At 36.0% G+C, this 26646-nt stretch overlaps 1 protein-coding gene across 3 annotated transcripts in view; it reads left to right on the forward strand.

The window, feature by feature from the left end:
- Positions 1–26646, forward strand: part of NKAIN2 (sodium/potassium transporting ATPase interacting 2) — a 542224-nt gene that overhangs the window by 308851 nt on the left and 206727 nt on the right. The gene's annotated exons all lie outside the window — the stretch shown is intronic.

Here is a 26646-nt window from a genome sequence, read left to right on the forward strand (position 1 = left end):
GAATTTTCATTGCATAAAATTTTGTCTTAATAATCCATGAAGGTCAAGCTATTAGCAAGGCACACACAAGCTCCCAAAAGCATGCCTGAAGCACAGTGGAAAATTCATGACACTTAAGTGACTTGGCTATAATTCCTTTTCATCTCAACAGCCTTTAAAACTCTCCACATGAAAACAGCAATAGCCTTATGACATTTGCAGGGCAGTGTGTTTTCTGAACATTTACTTACTTGACTTTTTTTAACCTAAGGGTAATGTGCAATGTCAGCATATTTGCAGAAGTTAAAGGCAGAAACAGAATTCAAAACTGTAGTAACTTTTCATAAGAGCCTTACAATATTTTTTAAAAAGGTACACCTGCGTAAATGCACTAAATTTGCATTTGCACAGTATTTTCTGTGGATAGCCTGGATTTTTATGACCAGAGAAGAAAATCCATTTCAGGCTGTAAGTCCTTTTTTATGACCCACAATATTGTTTCTTATAAATATTTGTTCTGTTAGCTTCCTGAAATTGTTTCTGTGAAGTCTGCATGAGGCTCTGAACTTTATACATTAATTTATCTAAGAGGAGAAAGATTATTATTAATTCTATCAGGATTATTTTGACAATTTGCACTTCAATAATAAGATCAGAAAATTAAAGCATTTGACCAACTGGGTTCCCTGTGTTTTGATTTTCTCAATGTAAAACAAGCAAACAACACTCCCCCCCCAACCCCGCCCCTCCAAACACTCAACACTTTTATAGATGCTCTTCTTCTTCTCCTACAAATACAACCATTGAGGATCCAATTGTATTCAAATGTCACCCACTCTTGGTTTAGGTTCATGTCATGGATCGAAATTGCCTTCTCAATGCCTTTGGCATTGGATTAAATAAGAAACTTTTGAAACATATCATGATGTTCTATTTATGGCCCTAATTTTGATCTCCCAGGGATCTCCATTTTTTTTTTTTCAGTTTACATTTAATTCAGATTAATCTCAGATGTTTTGCTGAATACTGTGTGCACATTTTTCCTGCCTTACTGATCCATCAGCTGTGCAAAATTCCATGTCATTAGCAGAGTTAATGGGGCAAGCAAGTGTCCATTGTCTAATGATAGATGCAAGCTGATACAAAAGCATATGAAATAACATTAAGTAGAGTTTAGTAAAGAAAGGTGGGGGAGGCTTCTGCTGCACAAGTGAGTGTTAAGAATGACAGTAGTCAGTGCTAAGGGAGTAGAAAACAGGCAGCTGATGTCAATATTTAACCATTTATAATAATTAAGACACATGCTCATTACTTGCTGTGTTACAATTTTCATAGAACCATAGAATCATTTGGGTCAGAAAAGACCCCTAAAATCATTGAGTCCAACCATTAACCTGACACTGACAAGTCCATCAAATTCAAGTACCTTTTCCCTTGCAACTTACTGATATTAACATGCCTTCTAAGGGGAATGGATTGGTGTTGCATAAAGTTTTTTCTCTTGTTGAACCAATTTTAACCTCATCTTAGGAATGCATTACACTGTGGCCTAAACATTAACAAATTATTTCAGTTTTGAGCTGTGTCCTTTACTGTGGTGACTTCAGTTTGTTATTTGATGTAACATGCATTCTACTGTGAATTTTTCCACAGTAAGTGTAGCTGGCAAGCAGGAAGAGCTGCATTTTGACAAAATAAATACAGTGAACAGGGAACATGTTAGATCACACATTTTCATCATATCACCCACCTGTAGAAGTTATTACCTCCTGTCCTGTCACTTCCATAGAACAGCTTACTGTCTTGACTACCTACCCACAGGGATCAAGAAAATAAAATTTTATTTATTACTTCTAAAGCTAAAGATAATCAGTTGGAGGAATTAATTCTTCCTAGAGCCCAAAAGAAACCAAAATTCAGCTATTTCAGCTTAGGTCATCATCTGCTCTACTTCCAGGGTTGCAAGGAAACAAGTTTTAGTTTAACGTAATCAAACAAAAAAATCTGACTCCAAATAATTACTCTTGTTCCTAGAGATGATTTATGATTATGATTTGTGTTCCTTTGGTCATCAAATCCCCAAGTTTCCTTGAAGTTACAGTGACCAAAGTCATAAGTCATTGTATTTTATATGCTTATATATGTTTCTAAGTGTCTTTGTCCTTTGTTGCTTCATTTAGAGGGTCTGCAGGCCTAGCTTGGTGTCTGTTACCTTTTCAAGAGAGATGGCTATTTGCTTAAATACAGCAAGTTCTTTAGTGCTAGAATTAATGAATAATATTTTTATTCATAATATAAACTCACAGAGGATTTTTGAAAGAAGAGAAATTATTAACTTAAATGAATTTATTGTGCTAATATCTTTGACTTTATGTAATTCTTATCCATGGTGTTTGTCTTTCATTTTTTCTAAATAGCAAATTCCTAAAAAAAGTTTCCAGATTAGAGCAGCAATCTACATTTACCTTTAGTATACCCATCCTATTCTATTCTGTACCTTACTAAGAATGAAAGCAAACAAGAAGAGAAGGTTTCTTTTCCAGTGAAGTAGTATTGTGTAGAGAAGGATTTTATTATTTTGTTGGTTAGGGAATATATTAGAAGACTTACAAGTCAAAATGAGGAATTAACTTACCAAGAACTGAAAGTGATTGTAAATTTTAAGTTCACATCAGTCATAAGCTTAGATTATTTGCCCAGCAGAAGTGAGCCTGATTAGCTTTTCCTCTCTGTCACATGTCATGTGTACTCATGAGTCTGGTTAGTGGAAGTCAAATTGCAATTTTTCATGGGAATGTTAAACCTTGCAAGATGCAGTGCCCTCCAACAACAAGATCGATTGTAAGTCTTATTTCTACCACCAGCCTCTATGACTTCATATAAAGCTCCAGAATTCTGATAAACTGTCATGGGGAAAAATGATAAAGTGATTTATACTTAATTTCGCTGGAAGGGAGAAATTCAGAGGCTGTCAGTCTAGGTCTTCAGAACAAATGAGTTACAGTTCATGAGGCAGCTCAATAAGGCTATCATTTCCCATCAACTCCTATCACTGACAGCCACAGATTTACTGGATGGGGAAAGAGAAAATGGCTGAGTTTTTGTGCCAGGCTAGTCGATGCTATTACTCCATCAACCAGACTTGTGTAGACAAGAGGCTACCATGAATATTTGATAGTAGCTTCTTCCCATAAGTGCCTGTAGAAAGTAGTAAAGCTGTTCTTTCATTTGTATAAAAAAAGCTCTCCATCTCTCTGTTTGGATCCAGTTGAAAATGTCCATTTGTAAGCCACTAAGGTTTTTGTGATTTATTTTGTGAGTGTGCATTTGTTTCATTCAGCAGTCTGTTTTGTGCCACATGCCTTATTTATAGCCCTTGCCTAATAAAACAAAAGAAATCCTCAGTCTTCTGGGATTTCGTATACAATGCATTTGTCACTATCCATCTCACAAGACTGCAATATAAACAGAGCCTCAGAGCCACCTGTGCATGCCCAGAGGAAAGAGGACTTTCATCTGCCACAATTACAAATTGTTAGAAATATCTATGTTCCAGTTCCAGGCAGAAAAAGATTCAGGTCAGAGCTGAAGTACTTGCTCTGTATGTGCTCATGTTAAAATAGAGCAGCATAAATGACTTCTATATTATCCTGGGTATCTCTTGCACTGAAATTTCCTGGCAATTGTTGGTGTTTGTACAAAAAGCTACTATAGATGCTACCTGCATTTTTTATGAGGATGTTTGCACAGCCAGATTTCTTAATAGAAATCCAGATTTTCTTTACTGATGCATGCTAAAATATTAGATCTTCTTTAATCATTATTATTAGTAATGGATTTGGTCCCCAGATGTCAGCATTAAGCATTCTCTTATGCTGGACTGTTGTGCTACAAGAGTGAGATAATAGAATTATAGAATCATAGAATAGCCTGAATTGGAAGGGACCAGTCAGGATCATTGAATCCAACTCTTAGCTCTGCACAGCACCATCCCCAAGAGTCACACCATCTGCTTGAGAGCATTGTCCAAATATTTCTTGAACTCTGTCAGGCTTGGTGCTGTGACAATTCCCCTGGGGAGCCTGTTCCAGTGCCCAACCACCCCCAGGGTGAAGAACCTTTTCCTGATATCCAATCTAAACCTTCTCTGACACAACTCCAGGCCATTCCCTCGGGTCCTGTCACTGGACACCAGACAGAAGAGATCAGTGCCTGCCCTTCCTCTTCCCCTCACGAGGAAGTTGTAACTGCAATGAGGTCTCCCCTCAGTCACCTCTTCTTCAGGCTGAACAGACCAAGTGACCTCAGCCACTCCTCATACGGCTTCCACTCCAGACTCTTACCCGTCCTAGTGGCTCTCTTTTGGATGCTCTCTAATTTCTTCTCTTGTATTGTGGTGCCCAAAACTTACAGATGTTATTGCCAGGCTGCTTTTTAAGATAGAGATATACTCCCAAAGGAGAATTTAATATGATAGTTAGAAACAAGGTTATGTTCTCACTCTCACTGATGTCTTGTTTATCTGATGCTATGTGCAAGTCTATGTTTTGAATCAATCACTACTACACCTGTATCAGTCAACAGAACTATATCTCTATGTTTTAGTTTTCTACAGATAACTCTAAGTCTTTGCTTGTGTCCATAGCTTAGACAAAATATTGTTTAAATATCTGTTCAGTTAAAGAAACTCCTTCCATAATATGCCCACTGAAAATAAAAGTTGAAGAGTTCACAGACACACAAAAGACCAATTCAAATTATTATCAAATATGTCTTTCATTATGTATTGGGTCTGGCTGAGATGGTGTTTCATTTTACAATCTAAGAAGGCCAAGGCTATCCAAGCATTGCAGGTATGACTAACCTAGTGCCAAAAGAGTTAATGATGGCAGACTATATTTGATTTCTTTTTATCTTGCTATGAAGATCTAGAATAGCACTAAACCTTTCTACATTCATGGAAAAGTACAGATAAGACAAATATTGCTAATATTAAAATCATGGTTTCTTACCTGAATTTTTCAACCACTGTTTTGTTTTGCCTAGGTTATTTTCCCATGTGCTTGAGCCATTCCTGTCATTACTAATAGGTACCATTTCTTTTTTCAAATACTACTCTGCTTTCATTTGCTTAAATGACTGAAAGCTGTGTACCAGTTCTATCTTTAATCTTTTTCTCTTAAGCTTTGAGAATCTCAGTAAATACACTTTTGAAAATAGAAAAAAAAATTCAAATTCAGATCAGATTAACTGGTTTGTCATTTCATAGACCATTTTTCATCTAGGAATAATAAATACAAAGAAACATTTTCTGATTTGTATTCCTCTCTCCTGGAGCTGGAGAGGGCTGAAAGGCAAAGTGTGTCATAAACAGATCAAACTCTCTGTAGACAGAGTAAGGAAAGTACAGGACAATTACAGTCGTAGGGTCCTCATGTTTCATATCAGTCATCTGTCCTCTTAAACTCTAGAGAACACAGTGAAATACGCATTAATCTAGTCTTGAGGAATCCTAACAAACATATTGCCACATGTTTTTCCACTCCTTTTGTTTCTTCATTTAGCTGAACGCAGGAGATAGTGATCCTATGGCAGAGCCTTAAAATGCTCTATGCAAGGAGCAGGAACTCATAGTGATCCCTGCATCACTTCAGGTTTTGTCTTCTTCATGTTCACATAACTGACCATAAAAAGGGATAGCAAACTAGGATACCAAGGCTTCATGAGTATTATCTCACTGCAACTGTTCCCTGCTCTCTCCAGTGACTGAAGCAGAGAGCATGAACTGGAAGAACTGCATTTTTTCAGAATATCAGATAATTTTCCACATCCTGGAGCATCCTGGATCTCTGTGTGTGAATATTATGGCTGAAAGGCAAGGCAAGGAAATGGAGAAGGGGATAAGGAAAGAAGGCAAAAATGGAAAAAGCAGGAGGAAAGAACAGGAAGGGGAAAGGTGGAAAGAGAAGACAAAATGGAAAGAGAAAACCATACATGTCAGTTTTCTCAGCTAGCAGACAGTCCAGGAAGAATCTTTAGTTACAACTTGAGTTGAGGTTATTGTTCAGGAGTGATTTCTCTTTGAATTTCATTCAAATTTCAAATTGATTTGTGCTTCTCATAGCCTCAGCTATGAAGCATGAACTACAAATCATAGATTTATGAAGATTTCCAAAATTTGAGGTGGCATAAATTTCTCATTTGAGCCAAGATTTTGTCTAAATTTATCCTGTTCTCCACTTCCGTAAAGAAGTGTCCATCTTCACTGAGAGTGCTAGTGAAGTATTTTCCCATCTTGCCTAACTATAACTATCAGACAAATCTGATACATTATTCTGAAATGGTCTGAATCAGCATTTGAATTTGAAGAATAGTCTGAAATACTCTTTAAAAAGCTCTGATTGTAGCTGGCACACTTTTAATTTTTGTCATATTTCTCAAATAAACTGTATCCTTTTTGAGACTCTGGATCTCAAATGAGATTTGGGATCTGCAGTGCAAGATGAAATGAATTTTCAGTTTTAGTCCACAGTTCACATTTGAAAGATATTTGTGTCACAGAACCGCTATGAAAGCTGCCAAGACTAACAGCAGAAGAAAACCAGAACTGAGATAATCAAGCAGGATGAAAGTATAGCTGAAGAGTATCACATGGGCATTTCCAAATTGCCTGCTTGAGTGCCTGCCCACAATTTCTGGCACTGGTTCCAGTATTTTTTTTTAACATCCTGTTGTATGAGAGTCTTATTCTTTGCCTCTGATTTCATACTCTCAAGGACAAAAAACCCCAAATATGTGGTATTTTAACCAAAGTCTGTGGAGAACCAAAGGATTTGAAGGCAGTGCAATACCCTTCCTTCGGTACTTTAATCATTCCTTCTGTACAAATATTACATATTAAAGTTATCATCAGGAAGAAAATATCTTGTGATTTGCTCAGTTACAGTATTTCAGGTGAATATGTGCATGATTACATGGCATTATCTCCATTTTATTTTCTAGTAAAACTTTAAGAGCTGTTACAGGTAGAGACCCTGTGGAAAAAAAGAACTTACTAGAAGGTATTAATTGCTGTCACAGTTATTCATGGATTAATTATATAAGTTCTGCTGTAAAACTTGGCTTGTAAGAATTCAGCTGCTGAGCCATTTTCAATCTCTATGCAGTTGTACTGCTAGTGATAGGTGAATCTGTCATCAGATTGCATCACTCCACTTTTCTCACATAGACTAACATGGAAGTCCTTTACAGGGTGAGAAAGAGCAAGCGTCTGGCTCAGGGATCAAATAATTTACTTTCTAGTAGTTGAATCACTTCTCAGATTTCTCTATTGTATTCTCTGTTTTCTAGTAATAGAGTGCTCTTTTTTTTCAAGGTATAACATGTCAACTTCTCCATTTCTTGAAGTAAAATCATAATGGATAATATATAAAGAAGAAAATTGGACCCAATACATGGTCCAGCTAGATAAAGAACCACAGTAGGTATGCTGATGCTCTATTTATTTGAGCCTTAATAGTCTAGATTTTTCAATAGTGTTCAAGAATTAGAATAGAATCAACAGTGAGGAAAGACTGAAGTGTTTATAATAAAGTTGGGGAAGTCCTTAGAGAGTACCATCCTGGTTCCAGCAGAAGCCTTGAATGTTAACTATCTAATGATACTGTGTTTATTCTCTTAAATTAAAAGAAGCCTATGAAAGTTACTTTCTTTTAATACATAAGAAAATTAAAAAAAAAAAAATGAGGCCACAACAACAGGTAAACATTTAATGCAAAGGCATGTCTTGACATGGTTGATTTCTGTAAGGGTGCCATCATGCTTATCGCAGAGAAAATTCCAGAGAAAGGATAACTTTTGTCCTGTCTTTTCCATATCACCTGACAAACAAACAGTTAGGAAATTACACAGAGCTAGATTTATTGAATTTATATTATATGAGATCTAGTTATACATATACACCACTCCTCTGACACAATTCTGGCAATAACTGGATGGTGCAAACCACTATGAAATACCTATCTGTGAGGTGTCATTCACTTGAATATTGCAATGCCATACACACTACAAAACCTAATAAATAAGTGTCAGGGCCCAAAGTGGAGTCCATATCTCTCAGCTACACTTGCTGCTAAGGTTAACATATTTCTGGAGATAAAATAAAGGATGCTGATCATCAGCAGGAGGCAAGGGACAATTCCAGCTATTCCAGTTTGTTTTAGCTAGTTTCAGAGATGCAGGTATAATAGGTGCAGATGTAACAGCATTGCCTCCATCCCCTCCTGTCTCCAAACCCATAGTCCACAGTACCCTGTGGGCTTTGTCCCCACTGTCCCCATTGCATGGCTTCCCCATGTCTTCTTTCTTGTCCACAAGACATTGCTCATTCAAACATTCAGGTGGACTCAATGTACATCAATAGTCTGCTTGGGGTAAAGATGTGAAATGCCTGGCAGTCCTATGCAACTCCTGTCAGTAGGCTTCTCAGAGCATGATCCAGACACCATCAAGGGGAGAAGCAAAGAGGATAACTGCTGTAATACTGATGTTGTACAGGAGGGAAGGCAACATGTCACTACAGCCTTGGTGTCATCTGCTGATATGAAGCATGTGCCACCCTGGGCAGTTCTCACCAGTTCAGGCAGAGAGCCAGTCCGCGGGAACATTGGCTGTTCATTCAGCACAGTAGCACTGGGGTTACAGGGTGATATGGCAGTCATTTGCCATGGGGGATATGGCAGGTTTTCCTTCTGTCTTGGGAAAGTCAACCCTAAACCTCCAGCTATACTAGAAAGTGATTTGGCAACAATATTCTCTTTTGAAATAGTAATACTCTATCCTTCAGCATAACCTGTTATAAGCCATAGAATTCTTGATCATTTAGACTTAGGAGATTGAAGGTATGGCCCTATAATTCAGAATGTGGGAACCAAGAGTGGATGCCCACAGGGATCTGAGGAGCACTGTCTCTTTCCCTATATTCAAAAGTCTTAGTAGAAATTGGCAGTTTTGTATGAAATATCTTAATTTCTTCAATTTGATGTTTGCCAATGGCAAACATTTCATTTGGTGAATTTGCATCCAGCTCCCTTTTGCAAGATGTTGAGAAAAATCTGACAAGAGACCAAATTCATGTCAAACTTCTTTTGTAAATGGAAATTTGTCACTTCTGTTGGCAACAAGAACTAATAGTTTGATTGTCACATAGAATTTGTAACAACCCAGTTCCAACAAGCTAGAAAATTCACTGACATGCAAGAATTCTTTGTCTGCCTAAACATACAGATATATCCAGAAATCACTGATGCACATTATATACCATTATTTTGGTTTGGCCAAAATAGACGTTTAAAAATAAAGAGGGATTGAGGGTCCCCCTTGTTCCTCAAAATGACAGGTGCTGGCCACATCTTGTAATTCTTCACTGACTGGTTGGTATTTAGCATGACTGATTTCCTTCCCACTTGTATCTAGAAATAAGTCTTTAACCCTAACCAAACTACTCTTTTGAGAATCATTTTTAGGCTGTCTTAATCACTTTGATTTCAACAGTACCATAGTGCTTCTGCACATGCTTGGCCATACTAATATAAACTATCAAGTCTATTGAAGGTCTTACCTGAAAGACTCTTGTTTGTAGCTTTCACCTATTTAAAAAAAACCCTTTTGGTTTTTGTCAATGGGGTCATGTGTTCTTTAGTAGGTATGTCTATTCTTTCTTAGAAATCTTGCTGTGCATAGTGTCTATTACCAGAGCTGTGAAGGATAAAGATTTTCACTTCTTTCATAAATACTACATTATTAATAGTTTGTTTATCTGAAAATAAAATAAGAGCACTAAGAATCTTTTTTTTCAGTTGAAAATTTTGTTTCCTAATTCAACTTTTACCTTTCGTGTTCATGATTTATACTAGAAAACATCAGCTGCATTTCAAATCAACTAAAAGTAAAGATATTTTTATTTCTGTCTAAAGCAAGCTTTCCTAAGTCTGCCAATGCTTCTCATGGAGCATTTTTATCATAGCAAATGAGTATATTTATAACATAAAATGTTTCCAAAATCATGGTATATTTTTAATTGCCTTTGTGTATTTCTGGCTGTGTTATGGCATTTTGTGAAGTTCCTCCACCTTTCTCTGAGCTTTTGATGATCTCTTTATATTCTGTTTAGACTTTATTATGCTACATTGTGAAGAAATGAGTAAGGTAGAATTACACTCTTACTTACGCTGAGTTAATTCTGTGCACTTTCTACTGATATTTATTTGCTGACTTTGCAGCAGATAATTTGTGTCATTATACTAAACTTATGTAGTTTCTTTGTGAGATGTCTTTTGCTTTTGTATTTTTATTTTCATAGTGGCTTTACTATGCTTTACTACCTTTACTAGTTTCTCTAGCTTTGCTTTTCTATCTTGAATCATCATACTTTTAGAAAGAATTGTACATATCTTTTATGGTAAGTCATTCATTCATTTTCTTTAACTTTATGATTATTATTCTAGATGTTTCACTTTTCCTAATTCATGACACCTTCCTCATTAAAGGATAAAACTTGACTACTAATACTTGACAAGACAATTAATTCAGTGCTTTTTGGGAAGATAAACTCTGCTTGTTTAATATGCTTGGCTTGTAGTAGTTGGAATTTTATTTCTCTGATTACATTGGCAGTGGAAAAAACTGAGTATTAAATCTTCAGTGAAATGTCGGATTTTACTTATCTTTTTATGATCTGTATCTTGCTCTGTCCCTTATATAAGAAAAAAACAAACCTCAGTGAAGTGCATGTTATTGGACTGTGTTAAATTTTGAGCGTTTAGGCTTTTTCCTTTTAGAGTGATTTAAGCTCTCAGCGTAGGTGGTCTATTTGCTCAGCTTACTATTCTCTGACTCACATAGCAGGTGATTGACTGAAATGTTATGAATTTTCATCCCAGTACTTATAGACTATTTCAACAGTGGTGTAAAAAGGCTTGTCTGCTCAGAGGAGACCCAAGAGTTATTTTTTCCCACACAAGAAGCTCAAATAAAGCTCGTCCTTTTTTATTTTCTTGATTCATGTTACTTTCTTCCCAATGGGCTGGAATAATTAATTTTGTTCTTTTCTTTAAGGGAGAAAATTGTTTTGATTTCCCAATTGGAAATTAAGACCTCCATGAATGCCCAAGCTTGTGTGGGGCTGTGAATCTCGTTCTGAGAAACCTATTTCCCTGTTTTGATTTGACTTCAGGGAAAGGCATCAGAATTCCAAGATTTTCTTCAGTGCCCTTGAAATCAGAATGTGGATCATCCTGTTTTTTAGAACTGGGTGACTTCAACTCATAGAACCACAGTATCTCGGAAGACGTGAAACTGGGAGGGAACTCTGGAAGTCATCTAGTGCACACATCCCACACTCCACACTCACCCTCCCCATTCAGGCAGGGTCAGCTGTAGCAGGATGTCCAGGATGATGCTGTTCCCAAGGCATCCCAGGGCACAGTTGGCCCTCCTGGCTGCCAGGACACTGCTGACTCATATTCAACTTTACATCAACCAGGACCCCCAGGTCCCTTTGTGTGGCACTGCTTTCCAGCATCTCACCCCCCAGTCTGTCCATACATCCAGGGTTGCCCCATCTCAGGTACAGAATCTGTGACTTCCCGTTGTTGAACATTGTAATTCAGGTCCATTGCCTCTTCATCTTTCACTTGATCCTACAGAAGACTCTGGCTCTCTCATCTTCATTCCTTTCCATAGGTAATTTCCTTTCCTTGCTTGGTTGATGAGAAGTCTTTTCCTCCCTCATTTCTTAGGACTGCTGTGGAGAGGATGGGTCTCCACAAGTGCCTAAGCTCATCTGGCACCATGAATCAGATTTTAGACAATGGTTAACACATTGTGGGTAATTAAGAAGCACCAGTCTCATAACAAAGACAGTGCCTTTTGGAAAGAAACTGGAAAGAAAAAGGTAACACATGAATCCTTTTATCTGAAATATAAGCCGGTTATAAATATTCTTACTGTGCCATTGCTCTGTAACTCAGAAATTATAAACATTAGTAGAAAGTAGATTTAAAGAAACTGTGATAGCATCTGCTTGTACTTGACTCATTCTAAACCACTAGTATTATGTTCCTGTTCTTTAAATTTAGTTTCAAATCACAAACTCAAAAACATGCCCTGAGCTTAAGAGACTGGAACTTCTCTTAAAAGTAGGTCACAGAAAAAAGGATCTGAATCATTAAATTATGCTATCCATATCAGAAGAGGAAAATCAGAATGTTATTATATACTGTTCCAGACTTTTAAGCGCTGAAACCTGAAGCTGAATTTTAGTTAACTGAAAATACCTTTTAAATTTGAAGTAAACAAAAAGAAAAAATCTGACAGCAAAAATATGAATCTTTGATAAACTCATCTCTCAATCCCAATTATATTCCACACTCAATGTATACATAATCTTATAAGACTTTCACACAAATATTAAGGGAATAATAGAAATATAAATTTATTTTATGTCACTGAGTCTAATACTGCAAATGCTGAATATTCTGATGCATATTTAGGGTAAAGCATTTTATCAGAAAATATTCATCTGGGTGGTAAAATAAGCTGAGAGATATATTGGTAGAGACAGAACATGGGTTTTGTGATGCAAAATGCTTTGGAGAAAACATTGGAGGTTTGTTAACAAATAAGAAGGGAATGGGGAATGCATAGCAGAATGAAGAAATAATTGTTCAGAGACATTAAAAGTTGTTTTTATAGAACAGATTGTTAGAGAAAATTTATTTATTTATGCTATTTATTTGGGATCACTGTACTTCTTAAATGGCCTTATGGTGTTTGAGAACTTCAGGTGTATATGTTTCAAATTGCTTAAGGGTTGGAAAGCTGCCATTTAGGAGCACAGTGTAGGAGTTTGTAGTGATGCATGAAAAATAGATATAGCCCAGCTGTGAAGCAATAGAGAAGGCCTTTAAAATATGTCAGCAAAACCCTCAGTGATAAAGCCAGTTAAAATCATAACCTCAATGCAACCTGAATTGTTCCATGTAGTAGTTTTATTGGGATTTTTCAAGTTCCCTCTACATATGCAAAGTCATTGAAATATGATCCAGTTATGTTCAAAATTAGAACACTTTCGTTTAGAGTTTTCCTCAGATTATCAATACAATAATGTATCTTCCTTTATGTAGACAAATTATTTTCATTAATGCATATGCAATTTAAGGGAACAAAGGTCTCTATTCTTTTTACCATTTTGCTGCTGCTTGACTTTGGGAAAACCAGTTAACACTTTGGATGAAAATTTTGAAGAAAAGGTCTCTGAAGTTTTGTTCCTACATATTAGAGTGCTGGTGACATGTTTTTGGAGCTACTGAATACCTGGTTATTGTAGTATCATTTTTATCTCAATGGATAATTTTGACATAGACAATCTATTTTCTAAAATTCACAGAGGCATTTTCATCTTCACAGTGAAAGACTGCAAATATGGCTCTTAGAAACACTGGTTTGTGTTGAAAATTGGGAAATATTTCCAAAGAATAATTTTATGGGTACATTTAATGTATATGTTTGCCTAAAGGAAATTATTTTTTCCAATTAGAAGGGTTTGGGGCATTTTTTTGCCATTGTCTGTACTTTGATCAGTCCAGGAATGATTGGTCTTTCTTGGCTAGGTTCTTCTCTCATATGGAGGAAAGTTTATACTTGGATGTTTTCAAAATTCTTCCATATTTCAGAATGCTGTTTGCTACAGGGTCTGTCTTAAGGTAAGAAAAGGAGGACGTAATGCAGAGATGAAAGAGCATTTCCTACCTCTCCGTGTTTTTTAGGATAGATTCAGATAGAGTTCAAATGTAAATAGAGCTCAAATGAAAACTCAAATGAGAGCTCACAATGCAGTAGAAAGTCTAGTCAGCCATACTTATGGCAAATAATGTCTAACACTGTGCCAAAATTAATTGTGTATGTAATGAGAATACTGCAATAATGGTCTAGGTGATGGAGCAATGGCATGTCACATCTATGGTCATTTAAATCTAACCTGAGGTTTTAACCACAATTAGAAGAGTGGTTTAGGGTTATTACCTGTTAGGCAGTAGTCCCCCATTATCCTTAATAAAGAGAACATAATTTATCACAATCAGGCTTAATTGGCAATTCTCAGTCTGTGTTCAGCAGAGTATCAGGACTAAGACAGGATGGACAATCACTTTATTCCCTTCATCCTCAAAGGTGATGTGCCTCAGCTCAGTGATAAACAACATGAGGATCTCATGTTAAAAAATAAAAATTATAAATTCGGAATCAGTATCTGTCACATATTTCATTCTTCAAGTCAGGGATTCTATGCAGTTCAGTTACGAGACGTGACACTTTGAAGATATCTCAAAGTGTATTACATTAGATATGTCGAGAAGTTATCATTTCTTCTTGGGGTTAAACACAGTATTCACTTGCAGGTGCTGTTCTCACCAACAATCCATTTCCATTACACCAGGATCACCCCTTTCAGCCTCTGTAAGAACACTTGTTAAACATCAGAAGCTTATATTCAATCCGTAAGAAAAGTAAAAATAGACACAGATGTGCTGAATGTAGCCACATATTTTGATAAGCATTGTTTATGCCAGATTGTACTGTTTTGTAAATTTATGGAATGAGAAAGGAATAATCTCCCTCAAGGCACATAAATGCAACATAGTGCAGTAGCTGAAGAAAGTTATGTAATGAAGAATCCATATTTTACTCTTTCACTGGTGACATAAGATCTGTGTCTCAAAATGTGCTGGTTTTGACCTATGAGCAATGGAGAATTTAAACAGTCTCTTCAGTGCAGTAACAATGCAATGCATTTATACAGCATCTTCCCTGAAAGAGTCGCAAGGGGCCTATCTGTGATCTTTCAACATGTCAAGCATACTGGATCTGACTAATTTCTTATGTGCTGAAAGGAAAAATGAATGTTGTTTAGGTCTCCTAGACAACAGACTATGCTTCAATAACAAACTATGCAATAGGTATTTCGCTGATTCAAATCTGAAATTCAATTTAGGAGTGAAATAACATGAGCATCTGAGATTGCTTTACTGGGCTGCTTCAGATGGACAAATAAAACTCAGCCAGGCTTCAGTACTATTCAGTTCAAATAGTATTTTTTTAAGAGATATCTAGGCAGAAATATCTCTCCTCCGTTTTCCTTATAGAAAAAATAATTCCATTAATTTTAGTGTATTGGTCGTTTTTATAACAGTGATTTTGCTTTGTGTAAATTATATTTTCCAAATGGGCAAAAGCTTACCATAAACCAACAACTAGTAATGTATTTATCTGTGGCTCTTTAAATATTATTTTCTAAAAAAATATATTATTCCTCTTTTAGACCCTTACAAATAGTTTTACTTTGCCAATAAATATCTGCTGTCCTCAATTGCCAACTCAGGTAGCAGAGTAAAATTAATTAGACTGAAACTTTTGTAACTGGCTACAGAAATGGAAATATTATTCACAGAAATTAAAAAAGAAGTAATTAAATCATCAGTGCTTTCCTATATACTGCTGATGACATCTTTAAAATCACAATTATGAAAAACCCTCCGTGTGATTTCTAGCATATATGTTATCATATATAAATATTGTTCTGCGGTGTTGATTTGAGTAAAACCACATGGATTAAGTAACTGAATGAACTGATTTTCAGCCACATCAGATATCAGGTGAAAATCCAGTTAGTGGAGGCAAATTTAGCTTTTTTCCAGGACTACTTCTTGAGGAAAGAGGGGGGAAAAAAAAGAATGAAAATGCTCCGAATTATAAACAATGTGGTCAATTCTGTAATAGTATTTTATCCTAAAGAAATCAATTTTCTATGTGAGTTGTTGAATTTTGGCATTGGAAACTCATTCAGAGGCTCCATTCTGACTATTACATAATGCTAAAGTAACGTTAAAAAAATTGGTTTCTCTGAAAATTAGTATTTGAGGTCCCCCAGATTAAGAAAAACATTTTATAATTTGCCTCCCAAGTAATATTGCTTCTTGTCTATCAAGAAAAATAACGAGTTTGCTTCTTAATTCATTAATTGCTTTTAAAATTTGTCATAGCCACAACCTCTAAAGTTTAAAAATATTCATTCAAGAATCCATAAAATTTAAATTATACCTTTATAAAATTAGATGGACTTGACAAGTAATCTTTAATTTAAAACACTATATGTGAATATATAAGTAGATATGCTGTTTTGTAAATTAAAACGTAACACAGATGGGCATTTTAGCAAGTAATCTGAATAGAAAACAGACCTCTTTTTACTGCCAGTTCTTATTTTCAGAAGCACATAGTTGCTATATTTACGCGTCTGAGACAATACTGATAAAAAATAATTAGATAATTGTAATTAAAAGGTATCTTTTTTCTCTCATTAAAAGCCTTGACATATCTTTCTAGAGCAGCTGTTTGGCTGTCAAAATTGGCCATGTAGCTTTTTCCTGTTAAGAAGTGTTTGCAAGAATCTTTTTACTGCTGAAATTAGTTTGAAATTTTTTTCAGCTGTTTCATCTCAATGTTAACTGCACTGCAGTTATCCATAGGAATTAAATGTAAATTATCTGGTTTATATCATTTTAATTGAAAAGTATGTGCACTTTAAAATGAGAAATGGAAGATAAAGTCAGAATAAGAGATAAAATTTAAGCCAAGTAATCTTGCAACTATAAATTGTTAGTAACTTTTTAGATGAGATTGCTTTGAGATATACATATAAAAATGGACATTTTTTCTTCCCTCATACTGATTTTCATAGTAGTGTAATTCTGTGGTATTTGAAGGATTTTTTATAAAAGCATATCTCAAGCTTCTGTGCCATAAACCCCTGACAAGATGAAAAGTAAATGCATATAGCTTCAGTGGGACTCTCTCGTGGTATTTTGATATGGGACTGCATTTGTGTGGGAAGGGGTGGGGAAGGATAGGATGTGGGATCAGTGTCTAAGTAAGGAGACCCCAGTGAGTTAAGGATTGCAAAGGATGACAGACTGTCAAGTCACTGACAGTTGCCCCCACCTGTTATGATCCGATTATTAAAAGACGCCTCTACCCGAATTAAGGTGCAGGCAAGATCATATGCTGAATTCAATAGTATGGATTTTATTTAACAGCAAATGTGAGGTAGAGTGAAAGAAATAGGAAAAAAAATGGGGGCCAGAGGGGTGCGGGAGGGAGGGAGAGAGAGAGAGAGATGGAGAGATCAGGCAGAAGATAGTTACCTCCCATGGATCCCGTGGCATTTTCACCCTGGTCTTCTCAGTGGTGGGAGTCCCAGAGTTGTTCTTCTAGTGGTACTATATCTATACAGTTCAAGTTCTGGGTATCCACGGGGTGCTTGCAGATGTTCCTACAACATGGGCTCACATGGGCGTAAGCACTTGTTTCCTCTCTGAGTCTGCACACTGGTTATTTTTGTCTGGTGCGCTAACCAAATCTTCACCTCCATTAGGGCAGGAATTAGAACCTTCCTGATGTTGCCATCTGTGCTTATCTCAAGTTTCTGCTGTGGTGGCTTATCTTATAGCTCCTTCTGTGACCTTGACAGTGGTTTGAGACAGGCAACTGCATGCTTTAAATCCTTACACCATCCCATGGGAGAGCTGTTGCTTGACCTGGACTGTAAAAATGCTCTGCATTCTTATGCAGTTTCTGTGTTCACAGCTGTGTCAGAGGCTCTTGATGCACAAGAGCAGATCAGTCTGTAACCTACTAAGTGTTGAAAGCTGGAAGAATGCACCAGAGAATGACTGGATACCTGTGTGCACATGTTCTCTTCTGAAGCTTCTGAAGCTGCTCTATGTCATAAAAAGAGACACCGGAGGCTCTTACTGTTGAGTGTGGTATGGATGGAAAGAATTTGTTTGCACTCTCTGGAAACTGAGACCTCAGAGCCATAATGTATATTTAGTTGCCCAAATGCTATTAAAGGCTTTTTCAAGGTAGAAGGCTTTTGCAGTAGCACAGTCTTCATCTCATATTGGCATGACTTAAATTGTGTCAGGTTATACTTAATGACAGACTGTTAGAAGAACTTCAGAGTACACATGGTTTAAGTACTGACATTTGGCCACAGATGCCACTGCGAGATCCCAAATTGCCATTGCAAATATCTAGAGTATTAATGGGGAATTAAATCTCTATACCAGTAAAAGATGGACCCTGTGAACTGCTTCTCTTTTATAACAGCTGCATTTCTGCCAACTGCCTCTTCTTTCCAGCAAGGAGCTATAAAAGCGAACTGTCCTTGCCATTTGGAGAAGATGTCGACTGGAGGTAGATGCAGCGATCCCTGCATATTTATGGCATCAATTCTTTCCCATCAGATCACACATGAATAAGTGACTAACTGCCAAATGCCATTCTCCAGAATGGAGATATTTAGACAGTGCTGGAGAGTCTAGTCTGGATCCCTAAAACAGCAAAACTCAGTGTGTCATCTCTGCATAAGAATGAGCTTAAATAGTATTAAACCCAAGTTTATTACTGAACAAAGTAAATGGGCTTAAATAAGGTGTTAAAATTAATGTTTACACTTTACAGGTGAACTTCTATCATAGGTCTTCCTGTCCCTAAGTAAAACAGATGTGTAGACCTGATAAATACCATCTACCAAGTGAAAGCTGTGTTTTCTCAGTGCTAAATCTGGGTGTGAGATGTGTATGTAGCTGTAATGCTTGGCACACCAAGCAGGTGGCCAAACAAAGCTCTGCAGGTGTCAGTATATGAAATTTACAATGGTGGTCGCTCTAAACAGCTGAGAACTCCTGCAACACCCAGGCAGTGAAGCAGCACCTGAGTTCTTCAGGCCATTGTACTTTAAATGCTGTAGTTTGTTTTCAGATTAATAATAAACAGTTTTGCATGAATGAGAGTAATGTGAATGATAATAGCTGAAAAGCTGTATTGCAAGGTAGGTACAGTTTCCATGGAAGTCCTTGATGCTAGCATGCTAGTTACTAGGAGTTATTACATAGCATGTGCCAGACAGTGCCATGTAGCCATTAGGCACTTCAAATGACACTGCAGAGACAGCTATTGGAGAGAAAAAATGGCAGTATCCTTAGGCTGCACAAAGTGAAATGGTGGTTGTCCACTGGAAGCAAGGTCACGCTCCTTACAGGAATTTATGTAGCTTCTCTTTTGGTGTACAGCATTGCAAAGTGTAAAAGCTAAAGCTCCTCCCTGATCTCACTTTCTGTGTAGCCTGTGTTGCCTCTTAAACAACTGTAACTTTTCAGTGAAGAGAGAAACAACTCCTTAGAAGAAGAGTTTTAGAAATAAAAATGGCAAACATTTCACACTGTGTAGAGGTGTGATATGCTACAAGTAATCTTGGAAGAAATGCAGTAGTGGGCAGAGTGCAGGTGGAGTGTTCAGAGCTGTATGTGTAATTCACACTTAGTGTGGTGGGTGCTATAAAAAAAGATCAACACATAAACTGGAAGGCAGATGGAATTCATCACATATCTCTGCCATTTGTCACCTGAATATCACCAGGATGTATAGAATGCATCTGTATAACTTAATCTTATTTTCCTTCTAAAAACACACATGCTAAATGCATATTAATTTCTATACACAGAACTAGAAGTGTTTTGTGTAAAATATGCTGGGAAGTTTTAACTGGAGATAACATGCACAGTGCCAGAACAAAATGCATCTTTTCCAGGATCACGTTGACTCCTCATCGAGAGATCTGTCATATCAGTGCTTCATTTTGGGTAGCTCATTCTGTTGAAATGTACAATAATGACCTAACCTGTAATAAAAAAAAATACAAGACAACAAAACAATTAATAGTAGCAATCATCATCACATCCTTGTTAAATATATTATGCTTCCTTTCCATAGCCAGGCCAAATGCTGATTTCTGACAAGTAAATATTCTGGTTTTGCAATTTGATTGACATCTGCAGTGGAGTCCTAAAAGGATGAGGAATGATTATGGTATCTATGTATGTTCTTGCTATGGTAAATAAAAAGTGGCCTTCAGGCCTTTGATATGATATTGAAAAATGACCTATTAAAGGGGAACAGTAGGAATTTGAATTGCAGGATAAAATTTTCAGTTTTCTGAGAGGCACCTTTCTGCTAGTTTAAATTGTAAACATCTGAAAATCCAGTGGAAATTGATGTTATATTTACTGTGTAGCAGTCACTTTAATATGCTTGCCTTGAAGCCTCCAAAGCAAAATCCTGTGTATTAATCCTATGGCTTCAGAAAAGCAGGGAGAAAAATAACCATTGATGCTTATAAATATGAAGCCTGCAAAGTAAAAGAAATTTATAAAGAAAACCTTGAACAATTCCTACTGCAACATCAGCCCAATTTCATTCTGAGCTGTTGAGCCAGAAATGTGAGAAAATGAAGTGACTGAAGCCTGTCAGAAAGGAAAAACAGCTAGTGGAGTGATGATATGAATCCACTATCTTCACTGCATTGGTTAAAACTGTTACTATTCAGGTGAATTGAAACCTTCACAGAAGCCATAGTGGAGAGGAGCACAATAAAAAGTTGTTTATCATTTGTAATTCAGTAGGACTCTGAAGTAAGGAACTGATCTCTTCTCTTTTTTTGCTTCAACTGGTTTATATTAGATGGCTTATAGGAAGAAATACATATCATGTACTTTTCTGCCAATAAATGCCTTGGTTTATAGAACACATTAGCAATCAGATTAGGCAAAATCTACAACAAGGCTAAACTTTCCAAATACAGCTCTGCCTTATTGGTATATCATATATCTTGAGTTCATCCAGTTTGAGCAAAAGAGTGCATCACATTTAGCCTCGTTTGAAGATGAAGCTGAACCTCGAAAATACCACAGGTTTCAACACACTCTGGTCTCTCCCGGTCCAAATTGATACTGATATTTCATCCCAATTGTGACAGAAAACAGTCCTTTTTCATGTTAAAAAAAAAAAAAAATTAAAAATTTGTTCAGGATTTTAAACTCTTTGTTTTTGTTGGTGTTCAGGCTTTTTTATTTGTTTTTTTACAGTTCTTTGGGGTTTGTTTTTTGGTTTTGTGGTTTTTTTGTGAGAAGACAGCAATTTTTAATAAACCTTCATTTTTATAGCATTTCACAGCCTGTGGACAGATTAACTGATCACCCCTGGGATGCTCCTGAGGTGCAGATGACTGCTGGGGGGAGGCATTTACATGGAGCTTTTTTCCTGACTCAGAGCTGAGTACTTAATCTGAGTCTCCCACATTTCAGTCACACCTCCTACAGACACAGTCACTTGGTGCTTGTGAGTAGGTCTTCCCAGCAACTTGAGTAGGAACTTCTCCATTTCAAATAGATAATTCAGGGAAGTTATTTCAAAAGTTAGATTTTTCCTGGTCTGCCTTCATTACAATGAAGATAGTATTGCCATAAAAATCTTGTTGTAATAACATTATTAAATGTATTATTTATGGCAGGCCAGGACCTGTAAATATCAGGCATGTGGAAAATGCTCAAACAGACTAAAAGAATTATCCAAAATTGGAGGCTTGTCAGGAATCTGACACACATTTAAGTGAGATTCAACAAAACGCTATAATAAATCTTTCTGCTCCCTTAATATGAAGTAAGGCCTGTAGTTTACAAAATTCCACAAAGAATGATTTGGATATACTCTCAGGAACAGAGAAAACCCCTGCTCTGCCACTCATGTATGCATAGTAGCAGATTCACTGAAGCTTAAGTGTAAAATAATGATTTCTTCCAACAGTTCTTAAATTCAGTTGACACTATTTCAAATTCATGAAGTTAAATTAATTCAGAATCCTTTCTGTCTCTCAATCAGTTATAAAACAAAATATAAATTTTATTCCTGATGCCTCAAAAAATATGAAAGTGAACAAAAACTGCCTTCTAATTTATATGAAACTGATTTGAAATGTGACTTGTAGTAGTAGCATTTGTCAAAGTATCCTCAGCCTGAGAAAATCAACAAAACCACTATATTCTGGTATGTTACTGTCTTGTTTCTACTGAAAAGCTTTCAAAAATTGGGGGAGAAATCCCCGGTGATTTTTCGAGATAACATCCCTTTAGCAGTAGAGAACTCAGCTTTTTCTATATGTTTTAGCTTCTCTGACATCATTGCAGAGGAGACATGAAAATTTCAGGAGATATTTATTAAATTATTAGAATACGAACTGTGTTTTGAGTTTGCAATACGATGTTAAAAAAGTCAGTAACTCTTCAGGGCTTTGGATGAAAGGAGATTTTATTTCAAATGGCATCAATTAACAGTACCATGTGATTTCAGTACATAATCTTTATGGAATAAGATTGTGAGTAACACAGCATTCTCTGATATACATTTATTTAATTAAATATGATTATTTAGAATTTCTTAACTTATGATTAAGAAAGGTCTCTCTAGCATTTTTTAGGTTGTTGATAGTTTCTTTTACTGCTTAAAATTGTTTGTGTCATTGCAGTTAACTCTATCCATCCTTACGCAAAGCTTTTCAAGAATAGCAGAGAAATATCAGTCCTACTAATGCAAATTCATATATCAGACCTAAAGCCAAAACAAACTGGCTGTTGCACATTTGTAGTTTATATCTGCTGCACCTGAATGTAATTAAATGCAAATTGTTAGTTAAAACCAAAGTACTGATAAAAGAATACCCCTTCGAAGTAGTTTCCTTAGTCACAAAATTTAGCAGGTTTTTGCAAGACCTTAAAGATAAAAAATAGCCAAAAAGAAAGCCTGATCAGGAACTTGAATCCTGTTGATTCTTTTCTCATCAGCTGACCTTACTTCAGTAATTTAAGAAACTCATTACCACAATGAGTTATTCCCATGTTAGCAGCAGGTAACAAAAACTGTATTGCTCTCCTTCACAGACTCTGGAATGTTAGTCATATACTTCAGTGGTGCTGCTTCTTTTCCAACAAATACTGGTTAACCTTAGGGGAAGTTCAAGATGTTTGTACATAGCCCTAACTGTTCATCATCTCATTTCCTGCAAGACAGCTTTTCAGTCTCTGCATTGCCATGTTTCCTGTGGTTAATTACCTGTCCCGTGGCTCGTGAGGTGGAAGTAACGTGCTATTCATACTGCTCACCTTGTGTTTCTGGAATTGATCCTCCATGGATAAGTGTGACTACTTTTAGAACCTGACATAAGATGTGAGCCATGTCAAGTTTTTACTCTATATCCCTTACCATTTAGATTCCTGATTTTTTTTTTTTTTTTCAATATTTTGATCCTTCCAGGAGGTAGGGCTTGCTGCAAGGGATCTCACAATAAAGTATTCCCTATCATAGAAAAAAAAAGCCTGTTGTAATTTTCCTGATGGTTAAATCCTTTAAAGATCCCAGATCATGTAATGGGAGTTTTATAAATATGGATTTTAATAATTAAAATTAAAATTATTTAGAATCCGTGCTGCGGTATAAGTTTAGCATGAAAATTCTTAGTGCATGCGAAGCAAGAAGAAAGAACGAGTCAGTCACAACAGAGATCATGGGAAAAATGGAAGTTTCATTCAGAGAAACATCAATATTTGATTTGATCTGAAGCAGTTGCTAGTGGCCTTTTGAGAGAAATGCTTCTTATTATTAAGCCTGCCCCAACCACTTGTACCAGTGCAGGTGATACCTTCCAATAGATCAAGTGGATTAGAGTTGAGTGGGAAGAGCAAATCTTCCAAATCTGGGTTTCTTATCACCTATATTTAGAGATGGTATTCATCTTCTTTATATTTATCTACCTCATGTAAGATATAAGAATGAAAAAAATCTCTGCAAATGCACATTTTGTCTGTGTCTGTGGTTAGGCAGTGCCTGTTACAGCAGAACAAGCAGACTTATTTCTCCCTGTGTATCCTCATGGATTCAGCTAATTGCTCTTTTAAGAACAGTCTGAACAAGAATTTGCTTCCATTCTATTTTGTTTGGTTGCCTATAATAAACATTTCTTCCGTAAGTTTCTGTGGTGGCTTTTCTAGTCCATTGAAAATTCTGGCATTCAAAGAACCTAGTAGCAATGAATTCCACAGATTAAATGCATGGAGTAAAAAGAAAGTACTTAATTTTTGTTTTGTTTTGTTTCGTTTTGTTTCAAATTCATTTAGGAATCCTAGTAGGAGATATAAGGAAAAAAATAATTTGCTATTCTCTTCTTCATCCTATCTCTCACTGTGTACAACTTTCTAGGCCCATTTTCTCCAGGCTGTAGAGTCACAGCCTATCAACTTTTCCTGCCACAGTTATAGCTTCTTCTCTTATGGAAGCCATTCCAATTGTTTGATTAGCCTTATCCCATTTTCTGCATTTTTTCAAGGTCTTCTTTCAGCTTCATATACTTGAAGATCAGCTAAGTAGAGCTGTGCATATTTAAGGCTATGGCTTTAAAGTGAAATTGTGACATTTTGGGTTGTTGTCTATTCTAATACATTCTAGCACTTCATTTTGTCTTTTAAGCACCTCTGAGTGCTGAGATTTGAAAAACTATCCCCCAAGTCCTCTTTCTAGACCAGAAGAACTAGAAATACATAGCTTAAAAGCTACTGTCAGGTTTTATCAACACTGAATTTAATCTGTCATTTCATTGATCAGTTATTCAGCATTGCAGTGTCTTGCAACTCTGTTGCCTGTCTCTGTTCCAGTTCTGACTGTCCTGATTTTTTTTTCTAGTGTAGAAATTAGGAAAAGTTTAGAAGTGTCAAATATTCACATATACTACTTGTGCTCATTCTTCAGCGAATGTAATAAAGTTCAGGTGAGTTGTTTCTAGTATATCATGTACGGATTTACTTTATCACTTTATTCTAAAATCTATTCTATTGGCTTTCCAGTCTGACATTTTATAGTCATACCCAAAAGAGAAAAAAAAGGAAAAAAAGGAAAGAAAAAAAATCCTTGTAGTAATCATCGTTAGAAAGAAAAGATTAGTCTTGTTTTTCTGCTGTGATCTTGTCTTCTCTTAGTGCTCATACAACACACTGACATCTATAGGCACTGAAGGTATTTGTCTGGTTCAGCTCTTCTAATGAATCTGAACAAAAGGGTTTTTTTCAGAGTTTAATGCATTTACAAAATACACTCTCTTTGGCCTGTGTTGTCATCCTTTTGCAATTAAATTCCCAGTTATTATACCAGTTATTATATTCTTTCTGTTCTTCTAGTCTGGACATGAATTACAATTTCTTAATGATATCTTTTGCTGCAGATAACAACTTCTACTTTTTTTTTTTTTGGTTCTGTTTAAAATCTTAATGATGAGTGTTCTTGCAATAATACTCTTAGGGGGCCATACAAAGTCACTCAAATTCATGCACAGCAGAGAGCAAGCCAAGAATAAATCACACCACAGGTCCTGGATTAATGCACCACACCGTTACCTAATGGCTAATGTAGACATACTCATTGTTTACTTTGAATCTCCTTCCTGTGATTTGAACACTTCCCATGAAAACAGCAAGCATTTTGTGTCTTAAGTTTTACCTTTTCATTTGCTTTTATAAAACATCCTTACTTTCTCTTTTAGAAATTTTTACCCTGTAGGTTTTATGTTTTTAATGTGTTCCTTCAAGGATGCAGATAATGAATATTTTACCATGACTATTATAAGATAGCTCTTATAGCCGTTATGCCTTAAATCAGATTCTTCACAGCTGTACCATTTACCACAAAAAGCTAAATAGAGTGTATATATGTATGTATATCTCTCTATCTATATATGTATAGATGTATAGATATAAAATAAAAATTTAATTAGTTGAAAAAAATAATTTACCTAGCAATGGAATAGATCAAAGACTGAGGATTCCACATTAAAAATTAGGTATAAAGTCTGCTAAAATGGTAGAACATCTTCAAAGGAAAAAATAATTTAATAAAAGCAGTTACACATTCATCTACTACAGGAAAAATCCTAAATCCATCATAAATATAACTGCTATTATTATATGATGGAACAGTGAAAAGCAGATGGACCTTATTTGCAATAATGTAGCTGGGCTGAAGTTATTTTTCTGCCTCTCTTCCTGCATTAATAATGACAGGTGGTGTTGAAGATAATTTTAACCAGATTAGGATGAGCTGTAGTTCAAATTCAAAGACTTTTTCCCAGCTTCTCATACTTGGTATACGACTGAACATTACTTTTAAATGCAATTCTTCAAAAACAGCATTTGAAGATTTGTGTGTGTGGGAGCTGATGAGGTGCTTGCTTTTTCTGAAAAGAATTCTTTGAAAAACTTAAAAAGGACATATTTCAAAAAAAGGTTCTTCTGACTTTCATGTGAAGATATCTATTTTGATATGAAAGTGCTTGTAAATGGAATTTCCAAATAGCAGAGTTCCTCTTTCTGAAAAAAGGATCACAAACTAGGTGGAGAACAAAAAAGAACCCTGTGCTTAGTTTAGACCTTGCAAGCTGACAAGGTAGTGTATTAATTGCAATCTGCTTGCAAGGCAGTGTTTCTTCTTTTTAAGAAAAAAAGTATATACATTTATGTGGTACTTGGTTTACCTCACAGCTCAGTGAGTTACCTTCAAAGCTACCACAGCCCTTGAAGAGAATTTCAGTTTCTTACTCACATTCTTTGAGTTTCACCTTCTGCATTATGTGTATTTATGCATATGAATGTATGCAGATATATGCAAATGAGTGCA

The sequence above is a fragment of the Corvus hawaiiensis genome, chromosome 3 (assembly GCF_020740725.1).
Source record: "Corvus hawaiiensis isolate bCorHaw1 chromosome 3, bCorHaw1.pri.cur, whole genome shotgun sequence".
Lineage (NCBI taxonomy): Eukaryota > Metazoa > Chordata > Aves > Passeriformes > Corvidae > Corvus > Corvus hawaiiensis.